The sequence below is a fragment of the Oncorhynchus kisutch genome, linkage group LG14 (genome assembly GCF_002021735.2).
Source record: "Oncorhynchus kisutch isolate 150728-3 linkage group LG14, Okis_V2, whole genome shotgun sequence".
Classification (NCBI taxonomy): domain Eukaryota; kingdom Metazoa; phylum Chordata; class Actinopteri; order Salmoniformes; family Salmonidae; genus Oncorhynchus; species Oncorhynchus kisutch.
The window spans coordinates 51,322,381-51,334,295 of NC_034187.2; the positions used below are offsets into that span (position 1 = coordinate 51,322,381).

At 40.7% G+C, this 11,915-nt stretch overlaps 1 long non-coding RNA gene across 1 annotated transcript; it reads left to right on the plus strand.

The window, feature by feature from the left end:
- Window positions 1–566: 566 nt before the first annotated feature.
- On the plus strand, window positions 567–11,453 carry LOC109903743 (uncharacterized). The gene is made up of 3 exons (XR_004202828.1): window positions 567–679; window positions 11,058–11,083; window positions 11,239–11,453. It is a non-coding gene; the product is annotated as an uncharacterized LOC109903743 (long non-coding RNA).
- Window positions 11,454–11,915: the final 462 nt, after the last annotated feature.

An 11,915-nucleotide genomic window follows, 5' to 3' on the forward strand; every position in this document is an offset into this window, starting at 1 on the left:
AACAATGCATCTATTTCCAGGAGCTCTGGCATAGCCCTATGGTCCAGTCTCCTTAAAGCCCATTTCCATTATGGCTCAATCTCCGGCTCTCCACCAGCCCCAGTTGCAGCCCAGGCCCTTTGTTTTTAGTGCATCTGGTGGATCAGATGAATTTCCTCTCCTCCAGGGCAGCAGTGAGTGACCTCCGTGCAGGAGTATTGTTTGAGGTTGAACGGGGTGACCGTCTTATATCTGATAAGATGGATTTGAGTGTGAGTAAGTGTTGGCTCATCTAGGCTTATCCTGCTGAGATTTTCCTACTGAACTGATTCGAGCCATGTGATTCGGCCACTGGGCACAATGAACCAATGACCTCTGTTTTTGTATATATATTTATTTTTACTATTATTATTAGTTAACTAAGCAAGCATTCCCAGGTCAATTCTACATTTTATTTGAGGCCGAAGTCGGTTTTTATTCCAATAAAAGGGAAAAGGCGACACATCACTCACAATATTACCATTGCTCCCCCAGCAGTTGACAACATATGAGGCCCGTTTGTTAGCATGTGATGAACAGTGTTTCTCCCTCCCATCCCTCATTCCTTATCCCTCATATCTTGTCCTTCGTCCATATAAGGGCGAGTGCAATCACATTCAGAAGGACTTGGACACATTGAGAGGAAATGGAGTTTCAAATGGTGAGTACTGGTAGTTACCTGACAGGTAAGTGTCTCGGTTTCATTCCAGCCTGGCTGGAATCTGCTTGGCTATCTATCTGTTTCAGTTTACTGTAAATCTTATTCTTATACTTGTTGCAAAAAATGGGAAATACCAGTACTATGTGGGTCCAGTCAATTCTTCGTGTTGTTTTGTTGAAATCTCACTAAGGTGGGAAAACACACAGCAAACGGTTCATTTGTCCAAGCGTTCAACCAAATTATTATATCTCACTTGAGACAAACCATAATTCAGATTTTGAACTTGAGATATAACTAAAACAAAACTGGTGCTGCACCTTACAGTCTCCATGGCAATCGAGCTGACCTGGACCGTGCTGCCTAAGTCTGATTTCCTAATACATCTAAATCATCTCCCTGTCCAGGGAAAGAGGGAGGAGGTGGGAGTATTCTGTGTCAGGAAATACCTCACAGCGAGAAAGTTGGCAGGCCATCTGTTTGGATAAAGCCGTCGAAATCTCTGAAGAGCACCGACTCCTGAGGCATATTGAATTCAGCCTTCATTAGAATTGATGATTAATGTAAAATGTATGACCTTGTCCAACTGAAAACATTATTTCAGGAAGTTGTGTGGTTCGTGAGCGGAGGGCATATTAAAACATTTGGCCGTGAGTTTTCATCATTTGAGGCATTAAACCCTTTAGACTGTTACATGCTGTTTTCTACCAAGATATCTTTTTCAGGTTTCAATTATTGTATTAACAAATTCACCTTTCAATGTTCGATGGCGGTAATCAGTCTGGTAATTACGAGGCTAATTTATAGTCCCTCTCTTGCATAAGGGGAAATTAAAGAGAACCTGTCCTGGTTTTCCCTTCATGATCAAAGTAATGCACGGACTTCAGCTGAAAGATTGGACACGCATGTTCACGTTCACTGTAAATTTGCCAAGCAGCGAGGGGAAATCACTCCTCCCCTTGAGGAAAACCCATTGATGTCACAGATATTAGCCTTTTTAACCACATCTGCTCTTGACATCTGCTCTTGACATCTGCTCTTGACATCTGCTCTTGACATAGTTTCCACTAAGTCAAGAGAAAATGTCAGATTTGCTGGCTGACCTTATAGGTAGTTTTACTGACATTGATCAAGACTTGTACAGACTCACACCCAATAACATGTGGTCCATTCTTGTACAAACACACAGTGATAAAAGCATGCTTCCACACACTCTGCAGATAGTGGCACACATATACACATGCATGCATGACCGAACGCACGCAGACACACACAAAAGGACCACAGGAACTCAAACGCACCCTGTATTCCTGCTCAAACAGAAACGGTATTCTTATTTCCTGCTCACACAAACGTGCATTGTGTTCCTACTCAATAGATACTGTTCACACATTACTCTCTCTTTTATTTTTCTCCCTCTGTGTGTGTCACACACATGCATGCACACACACAAAAACACACACGGTGTGTGGTTCCTCTCCTTTGTTTGGTATTGTTTACCACGTGGCTGTCCCTCAGCTCCTTGGTCTTATCAGCGGTGGGTTGCCGTGGTATTTCCTGCCCGCACCAAGAGCAGAAGGTGGCACAGGATGAGTGCTGCTTCCTGCCTCAGCTGGAACACCCAAAACATAGCACCACCACCCAGCCTCTTTTTGCTGTACCCAGCCTCTCTCTCACACCCTGGTGCATCCACACATCCACACAGACCACGCTCCACTGGAGGTAGAGGACACATTTAGACGTCGCACACAGTTTTTTTTCAGCAATAGATCCAATGGTGGCTTCGGAAGGGAAGGGAAGTGAAGGGAAGGGGAGACTGGAGGAGACGAGACGAGACTAAAGGGAACTTGTGCACAAATTTGTTTACATCCCTGTTAGTGAGAATTTCTCCTTGGCCAAGCTAATCCATCCACCTGACAGGTGTGGCATATCAAGAAGCTGATAAAACAGCACGATCATTACACAGGTGCACCTTGTGCTGAGGACAATAAAAGGCCACTCTAAAATGCCACAATGCCACAGATGTCTCAAGTTTCGAGGAAAGCGTGCAATTGGCATGCAGACTGCAGGAATGTCCAACAGAGCTGTTGCCAGATGTTTTTTTGTACTTTGTTTTAAAGAATTTGGCAGTACGTCCAACCACAGGCCACGTGTATCCACGCCAGCCCAGGACCTCCACCTCCGGCTTTCTCACCTGCTGGATCGTTTGAGACCAGCCACCCGGACAGCAGATGAAATTGTGGGTTTGCACAAGCACAGAATTTCTGCACCAACCGTCATGTGGGCAAACGGTTTGCTGACGTCAACGTTGTGAACAGAGTGCCCCATGGTGGCGGTGGGGTTATGGTACGGGCAGGCATAAGCTACAAACAACGAACACAGTTGCATTTTATCGATGGCAATTTGAAAGCACGGAGATACAGTGAAGAGGTCCTGAGGCCCAGTCATCCGCTACCATCACCTCATGTTTCAGCATGATAAGTTCTTCCATGGCCTGCATACTCACCAGACATGTCACCCAGTGAGCACGTTTGAGATGTTCTGGATCGACGTGTACAACAACTTATTCCAGTTCCCGCCATTATCCAGCCACTTTTCACAGCCATTGAAGAGAAGTGGGACAACATTCCACAGGCCACAAATCCACAGCCCGATCAATGTTATGCAACGGACAGATGCATATCTGTATTCCCAGCCGTGTGAAATCCATAGATTAGGGCCTAATGAATTTATTTCAATTGCCTTACAATATATGAACTGTAACTCAGTAAAATCTTAGAAATTGTTGCATGTTTATATTTTTTGTTCAGTATACATAGAATGTACATTTTGGGCTGCACTTTTATCTTTGCTTTGGTTAACCTCCTCCCAAGTCCCAACATAGCAGGAAGTAGACTCAATCTCAGAGTGTGAGAGGCTAATTTCTGTGTTCCTTTCAAAAACCACATGTGCAGCAGTGAAGAAGGAGGGGGCCATTTTGAAGTTTTCTTTTCATAATTTGTGTCCCAACCTCACAAAAAGACTGCTTTGATCTTAAAGAAAATATATCTTCAGTCTACAGTGATTTAATGTACACTCCGGTTCGAAATGAACGACACACTTGAAAAGGATGAGCAAAAAATAGCATATAAAATAGAATATAAAATACATCATTCAAATACTGAGCTATGTTGTATGTTCAATATAATTCTATCATTTTATTCTAGTACAATTGCTCAGGGAAATATATTTTGTATAACAAGCAATGTTATTTTCTAAAAAAGTTAGGGGTTCAAATGATTGACACCCCCCCCCAAAAAAAATATTATAAATAAAATCAAACAATTAAATCTGCATAATTTTTTTCAGTTTAAGGAACTGTATTCTGTTTTATCATGACTTGCTGTTTCATTGGGCTATACACATCCATTCCATTTGTCATCCATCACCATAGGGGATGGCAAAGAACTCACAAAAGAGTAGAGGCAACTGGTTGTTAAACTTCATAAATCAGTAAGTGGATATAAACAAATGGCAAAAAAAACAGAATGTACCAACTGGCACTATTACGGGAATACATTTTTAAACAGTTTTAAACTACTGAAACTGGTCAAATTGCCTGCCAGAGGACGCAAGTGTATCTTGTCCCCACGCACAGTGAGGAAGATGGTCTTTTTTCAAATAAAATCAAATGTTATTGGTCACGTACACATATTTAGCAGAAGTTATTGCGGGTGTAGCGAAATGTTGTGTTCCTACTGTAGCTCCAACTGTGCAGTAGTATCTAAACAATTCACAACAATACACACAAATCTAAAAGTAAAATAACAAATATTAGGATGTCAGAGTGTTATTGACCAAAATAAAGTAGAATACAGTATATACATGTGAAATGAGTAAAACAGTATGTAAACATTATTATGTCTATGTACATAGGGCAGCAGCCTCTAAGGTGCAGGGTTGAGTAACCAGGTGGAAGCTGGCTAGTGATGGCTATTTAACAATCTGATGGCCTTGAGATAGAAGCTGTTTTTCAGTCTGACTGACCTCGCCTTCTGCATGATAGCGAGGTGAACAGCCCGTGGCTCATGTGGTTGATGACATTGATGATCTATTTGGCCTTCCTGTGACATCAGGTGTTATAGGTGTCATGGAGGGCAGGCAGTGTGCCCCCTGTGATGCGTTCGGAAAACCGCACCATCCTCTGGAGAGCCTTACGGTTGCGGGCAGTGCAGTTGCAGTACCAGGCGGTGATGCAGCCCGACAGGGTTCTCTCGTTTGTGCATCTGTAAAAATGTGTGAGGTTCTTAGGGGCCAAGTTGAATTTCTTCAGCCTCCTGAGGCTGAAGAGGCGCTGTTTCACCTTCTTCACCATGCTGTCTGTGTGGGGGGACCATTAGATTGTCAATGTTGTGTTTGCAGAGGAACTTGAAATTCAACACCTTCTCCACTACGGTCCAGTCAATCTGTATGGAGGTGTGCTCCCTCTGCTGTCTCCTGAAGTCCACAATCAGCTCCTTCATTTTGTTGATGTTGAGGGAGAGGTTATTTTCCTGACACCACTCTGTAGGCTGTCTTGTCATTGTTGGTAATCAGGCCGTCTACTGTTGTGTTTTCTGCAAACTTGATGATTGAGTTGGAGGCGTGCTTGGCCATGTGGTCATGGGTGAACAAGGAGTACAGGGGGGGGGGGGGGTGCTGAGCACACACCCTTGTGGGACCCCTGTGTTGAGGATAGGTGTTGTTTCCTACCTTCACCACCAAGCAAAGAATACAAGGGTCACAGTTGGATAATTACAGGGCATGGGGGTCACATCTTGGGGTCACAAGGGTTCTATTCAACCTGTATTTTTAAAGCGTTACAGATTGCAAGACAGTTATTTAAAGGTAATTTCCGATAGGGCGACATATGCAGCGTTTACCATGAATGCAATCTCCGCTAACGCATACATTTCAATCACAATGTAGCGATGAACTTCCGTGATACGGATTGAATAGATCCGAAAGTCTCTAAATTTGGAATTGTTGCCAGAAGAAAATGCCTTTATTGAGAGCAAACAACAAATGTAAACTCTTGGAGTTTGCTAAACAGCATTGTCACTTGGATTGGAACCAGGTACAATAGTCAAATGAGACAAAAATGTAGCTCTGTGTGTTTGGCGTCGAAAGAAAAAAGCATATGCAGAAAATAACCTCATACCTACTGTGAAATATGGTGGTGAATCTATGATATTATGGGGCTATTTTGCTTCCACTGGTCCTGGGGCCTTTATTAAGGTCAATGGCATCGTGAACTCTACCAAGTATGGTACATTTTAGCCAAAAACCTGCTTGCGTCTGCCAGGAGGCTGAAACTTAGCAGCAAGTTGATCTTCCAGCCAGGCAATGATATCAAAGTGCACAAAGAAATTGTTAATTGAACACAAAATCAACATTTTGGCATGGCCATTTTAGTCTCTGGACTTGAACCCAATTGAAAACATGTGGTCTGAATTGAAGAGGTCTGTCCATAAGCGCAGAACAAAGGATATCAAGGATCTGGAAAGATTCTGCACAGAGGAATGGTTGAAGATACCTCTCAATGTGTTTTCCAATCTCATACAGCATTATAGAAAAAGGCTCAGTGGTGTTATCCTCGCAAGGGGAGGGTGTACAAAGTATTGAGAAAACAGTCAATAATTATGAGCCTTTAAAAAAAGGTTTTATTTATAATAAAGGAAAATATATTGCACGAGTTGGAAATTATGATACAGCTCATTTTTATCAAGGTTGTCAATCATTTTGGACCCGACTGTATATCCCATTTTTATTCTGGCGAGGAGCCTTATTTGGTCAAAATCTCATTTCATCCATTGCGCCTTGAGTTCTTTCCCATGGGAATTGCAGCAAGGAATCTTTGGTCTCATCAGAGGGAATCTGCGGATGTGTGTAAATACGCCAGTGGCTCTTGAGGGGACCACGGAGGCTTTCAGACACAACTGATGTTGAGTGTTTATTAGAAGTGGGTTCTTCGGAAGACTGTGATCACAGGGCTGGCCTGAATATATGTGGAACGTGGCATCTTGGATGTCCTGACAGATTTACTTTCAGAGTACACACCCACATACCCACCACATCATCACATCTTGCTCTTACAACGCATCCTCTGTGGAAATCGATAGGCATGAACCTTTTACCGCAGTGGGCTAAATCAGGGTCACACAGAGGGTCTTAAACAAATCTGTTTTGAAACAAAAGTATACACCTCACACTCGTGGTTATGGGCTTTCTGTTTAAAGACACCTGTACCATGTCAGATATAGAGATGAAATGTAGTTGAGTATGCATTCCAATATTTAACTTTATACACATCACAGAAGACTGAAATATAACAAAACCGTTTGACATACAAACACTGGATTTTAGGCAGGTTTTTAAAATAATATTTATTAATGAGGAAAAATATTAATGACACTCATGAGGCCAAAGAGGGCACTTTTGGACTGCAGGAATTGTAGAATAATAGTGAAGACATCAAAACTATGAAATAACACATATGGAATCATGTAGTAACCAAATTCTTTGAGATTCTTCAAATAGCCACCCTTTGCCTTGATGACAGCTTTGCACACTCTTGGCATGATTCCATATGTGTTATTTCACTGTTGGCATGATTCCATATGTGTTATTTCATAGTTTTGATGTCTTCACTGTTATTCTACAATGTCAAAAATAGTTGAAAATAAAGAAAAACCCTTGAATGAGTAGGTGTTCAAAAAACCATTGACCGGTAGTGTAGTTGTTTAACCCATGGTCATGTTGTAATATTCCTGTACATATAATTATATTGCCTGCACTATCCATGGATCTGCGCGATGACACAGCAAAGTATTGTGCCATGCTTCAGGCTCAAACTGTTACGGCTTGGCCTGCGCTCCGCTCCATATGATTGAAAATGCCTACATGTCTTTTTTTAATTATCAACTGTTACTAATGGTTCTCAGCAACAACCACATGGCCGTGACGGCGTTTATAGAGGAAGCTAATGAAGGTAAATGAAAGCAATGTAATTAAATGGAATGATAATGTAGACTATACCAACTGAATGGAACTAACAGTAAATTGGCAGTTGGATATGTGTTGTTATTAGGCCTATCGACTGTTGATGCTGATAGTGACTAATATTTAACATGAAAGAAATAGGAAACAGAGAAAGTCGGGGTAGCCTATAATTAAAACATTTGATAGTTCACATCCCTGCAAGTTCAAAGGCAATACAATTTATACTGAACTAAAAAATATAAACGGAACATGCAACAATTTCAATGATTTTACGGAGTTATAGTTCATATAAGGAAATCAGTCAATTGAGATAAATACATTTTGTCCTAATCTATGGATTTCACATGACTGGGTAGGGGCGCAGTCATTGGTGGGCCTGGGAGGGCATATGCCCACCCATTTGGGAGCCAGGCCAACCTACTGGGGAGCCAGGCTCAGCCTATCAGAATGAATTTTTCCCCACAAAAGAGCTTTATTACAGACAGAAATACTCTTCCGATTCATCAGCTGTCCGGGTGGCTGGTCTCAGATGATTCGCACAGGTGAAGAAGCCGAATGTGGAGGGCCTGGGCTGGCAGGGTTACTTGTGGTCTGCAGTTGTGGGGCCGGTTAGACGTACTGCCAAATTCTCTAAAACGACATAGTAGAGAAATTATGGTAGGAGAATAATTCTGTCAACAGCTCTGGTGGACATTCCTGCAATGAGCATGACTTTGCACGCTCCATCAAAACTTGGGACATCTGTGGCATTGTGTTGTGTGGAAAAACTGCACATTTTAGAGTGGCCTTTTATTGTCCCCAGCACAAGTTGAATCTGTGTAATGATCATGCTGTTTAATCAGATTCTTGATATGCTACACCTGTCAGGTGGATGGATTATCTTGGCCAAGAAGAAATGCTCACTAACAGGGATGTAAACCAATTTGTGCCAAAAATAGGAGAGAAATATGTTTTTTGTGCATGTGGAAAATGTCTGGGATCTGTTATTTCAGCTCATGAAACAATGGAACCAACACTTTAAATGTTGTGTTTATATTTTGTTCAGTATAAATTTAGCTTAATGTCACAGCATTTCATAAACATTATTGTGGGAAAGTTCAGTTGGTGAAATGCTTCAGTTTGCGGGTTTCACATTTGTCTCAATTATAAGGTAAAAATAGATCTAAAAATAGATCTAAAACAAGTGTCATTTATATTTACAATCCCCTCCGCATTTACAATGCTGTTATTTCTACCTGAAAAAAGAAAGTAGATGCTGTTTCCATTCGGGAACTGGCAGGTTTGCTCAACCGTATTCATAGTTTCCTCTCACATAAGGGTGGTGGAATTAAGAATGAATTAAGTCAAGGTCAGAATACTGCGTAATCACACCTCCGTCACACATTCCTTTCTTTGATCTCCACCCCAAACGAATAGCAGGTGAATAGCATGCTATTCTCATGCTTAAGTTCAAGGTCAGAATACGCATAGAGAGATGTGCCATTAAAGGGGCATAACGTTCCACTTACGCACGCTTAACTCGGGTCGGAATCGGGGCCTAAGTGTTTTCTGCAGACCTGATAGAGGAAGTGGTCCTTTTTTTGTACTATTAAATCCAGATTACTTCTTAATTGCAACATTCATATAAGTACTACCACTCTATGTTACAGTGCTTATGCTGCTTGCGATCCTTCCTTTACTCTCATTGCGAAGGAAGAAACGTATGTTCTCATCAAACAAGCATCAAATGATGACAACCAGCTTGAATGAAGATCTGATCATTATTTGTCTTAAAGCAAATGATCTTCTTCATATCCCACATAGATTATTTTTTTTACAGTTTACTATAGAATACTACAGTACTTACTATAGAATTCTGCAGTAAAGTGTAGTATACTGTTTATATTATATTACACACTGTAGTAACCCATTGATCTTGTGTAGTAAATATTACAGTATTTCATTTGAGTATACCCTGCAGATTCCCATCCCCCATATCCCAGTTTGTACCACCCATTAGTGAGAAACATACATGCCAAGTATATACCCTATTGTGCTCCACACAGGTTAGAGAAAAGGGCAGCAGTGCTGAACTATCCGTTCAGACCCCAGTCCTACAGGTTTTGGCAAATGTTATTTTTATTAATTCTCCAGTAGGTTTCATCAAGGAGAAAGCATCCACTTCTGTGTCAAAGACAATAAAACAAAAAACAGTAAATACTACAGTAATGTCCGCAAAAACACTACAGTAAATAGTACAGTATATTACAATCTGCAAAAACACCACAGTAAATACTACAGTATACTACAATTTGCGAAGAACACTACAGTAAATACTATAGTATACTACAGACTGCAAAAGCACAACAGTAAATAATACAGTATACTACAATATATATATATACTACAGTTAACTGTAAATACTACAGTAAATGCTACAGTATTGTCAGCAAAAACACTCAAATGAATACTATAGTATTTTTGAATGTGGTAGTGTTATGCATATTGAATTGTTTTCATCCAGAGAAAAAGAGAGGGCTCTCTCCACCCCTCTGGCTGTGACAGTTCCAGATAAACTGGGCTTGGAGAGTGGCATGACCACCCTCCACTCTCCTCTCCCCACAGACATCAAATAATGACAGGCTGGGCAGAAATAACAGGACTGGGTCCAACCAAACTTGACATGCACACAGAGATAATCCTCTTGAAGCAATTAGGCCCGACCAGATAATTCTTCTATAATCCACATTTCTCGTAAACCACCCCACTGATTGTCGTTTGCTTGAGGATATAAGAAGAGGTGGTTATTGGGCCTTTGTGGGTCTCTGGGATGTTGGAAGATGAATGAATGATGTGGGTTCTTGTGAAATTATCAAATTGTTGTTCAAATTTTGAAACTACACTCTAAAAATGATGAGTTCAACAAGGTTTTTTCTAAGATCCTCAAAATTCTACAGAGAACCTTAAAGTTCTTGGCACTGAACATTTCTCCCAAACGGTTCTTCCAAGAACCTATAGGAGGTGGGTTCATTGAGGAAATTCCTCAGTTGGGGGGGGTTCTTGCAGGAATCTAAATGCTCAATTGAAATATTTGCATATTAATTTGAAAGGACAGCAGGTGCAGGAACTTAACTAAAAAATATAAAGGTCTCAATTTAGGGTAAGGTTTGTCCCTTGTATGATCTAAATGGATTTTGTTGTATGACGACACCATCTATCTTTTAAAAGTTTGTGCAAATCTTTCTAAAACAGAACATTTACAAAATTCTATGGATACCAATCGACAAAGAGGTTAGAGTATATAGGCTATAAGAATACGCTAAAGGCTAGCTGTATTGGGTGCAGATGACTGAACTGCTCACTTTTGTGTCTGTGTCTGCAGGCATACAGACGAGGAGGCACACAAAGGTACGTCAATTGGTATTGGTGTGTTATGCACATCACATTCCCCATTCTGCTCCCTTACCTCTTATCAACAGTTTTTTTTCATTCACATTTACCACAAGAACCAAGGTATGAATACTTTTAATCATCTGTATAATGAAAATATTTTGGATTCCCAGACTTCACTCTCTCTACACCTCTGATGAATATAACAGGAAACCTGTTCAATTACCACGCACCTCAAAAATCATTCTGGCTATGGATACGGAGAACATCAACAAATGATCATCAACACGTCAGAGGACATCCTCATTGGACTTGGGGCTCTGCTGGGAGTTTACCTCATATTTGGATGTTGTAATTCTGCTTTGTCACTAAAATCATAATAAACACTGGCAACTAAAATATGGTGTTAGTGTTGTTATTGTTATGCAAATGATTATTATTCATTCATAATAATAGGGGAGAGGGGGTAGTTCAAAAATGAACCCCGAAAGGTTCTTCAAAGGGTTCTTTGAGGATCCACTAAAAGGGGTTCTTTGAAGAATTTATAGGGGTTCCCCCACAGTTTCAATTTGAAGAACCCCTAAAGGATATTCCAGGGATCTTTTCTTTGTTAGAGTGTAGAAACAAAATATTCAAATAAAATGCTTTCCTGAGTAGAAGGGAATATACATACTTCAAATTCTTTCATTTTTGTGTTCTGTTTTTTTAACATTTTTTTTACTATTGCTCTTATCAATGGCAACATGGCATTGTGATTTAGCTACAGTTTTCAACCGTTTTCAAACATTGACCTGGGTTGCTTTTTAACATCACCCTTGACCGCATTCATGGTGTTTGGATCACTAACCAT